Below are 1,279 nucleotides of genomic sequence, written 5' to 3' on the forward strand. Positions count from 1 at the left end.
TTCCTCGTTTTTCAATTCATCTTTATTTTCATTACTATTATTATCACTGTCATTCTTATCAGCATTATCCTTGGAGTAGTGATTGTTGCGCTTTCCTTTCATTTTTATCTGATGGTGATTTCAAATGTTACATAGATTTTTTTTTTCTCAATATAGCCAAAAGTGCAAAAATGTATCTGTGCGTGTACAGGTTAAAGAACAAGAAGAAAAAGAGGATTAGAAGGGGATTAAGAAGAACAAGAGGGGAAGAGAAGGAGGATGAAGAAGAAGAAGAGAAGACCAAGAGAAAAGAGAAAAAAAAAAGAAAAAAAAGAAAAAAGAAAAAAGAAAAGAAGAATCAGTTGACCATGATATTTTTTTATTCTTAATTTTTTTGTAAACATTTATTTCATTTTAGAAAAACAATATAACAAAATAAAAGAAAACCTGTCAAATTTATTGTCTTTCCAGTGGTAACTTTTTAGGGGGCCATCCCACTTTCTGTACATTTGATAAAGTTTATTTACAACAAAAGAAGAAGAAGAAGAAGAAGAAGAAGAAGAAAATACATATAAAACACTACGGCAAAATGGCCTAAAGTGGCTGAAATTTTATGGATGTAGATGGCTATCAGTAAAATATCTATAATTCAACCTGAAACGCTGCGCCATAACCCTTACTTAAAGACATATCCAGTTGTTAAAAAAACGCTTCGTATCTCTAATCATGTCGAAGACAAGATCAGTGTCTATAATAAGATCAATATAATTGTCAAGGGACTTTCTCTAAACATAATTTTTTTTCAGGAATGCTTAGAAGTTCGATGATCCACATACTGAAGCTGAAGATAATTTGGGCAGTTTTGGACATTCACAACTGATGTATCGGAGCTAAAAGGACATTACTCTTATTAACTGATGATCCACATACTGAAGCTGAAGATAATTTGGGCAGTTTTGGACATTCACAACTGATGTATCGGAGCTAAAAGGACATTACTCTATACTTGATCTATGGCAAAACTTGATCTATACTTTATATATATATATATATATATATATATATATATATATTATCTATAATATAATATATATTATATTGTATATATATATAGATAAATATATATATATAATATATATATAATATATAATATATTATATAATTATAATAGATAATAAGATATAAATAATAAATATATTTAATGTCAAAAATATATATTCTATATATTTATATTTATATATATGTATAAAAAAAAACAATACATATAATATATTTATATATATATATAATGTATATATAA

This window comes from Penaeus japonicus, unplaced genomic scaffold (assembly GCF_977035675.1).
Source record: "Penaeus japonicus unplaced genomic scaffold, GWHDUDI00000001_assembly GWHDUDI00000034, whole genome shotgun sequence".
Classification (NCBI taxonomy): Eukaryota; Metazoa; Arthropoda; class Malacostraca; order Decapoda; family Penaeidae; genus Penaeus; species Penaeus japonicus.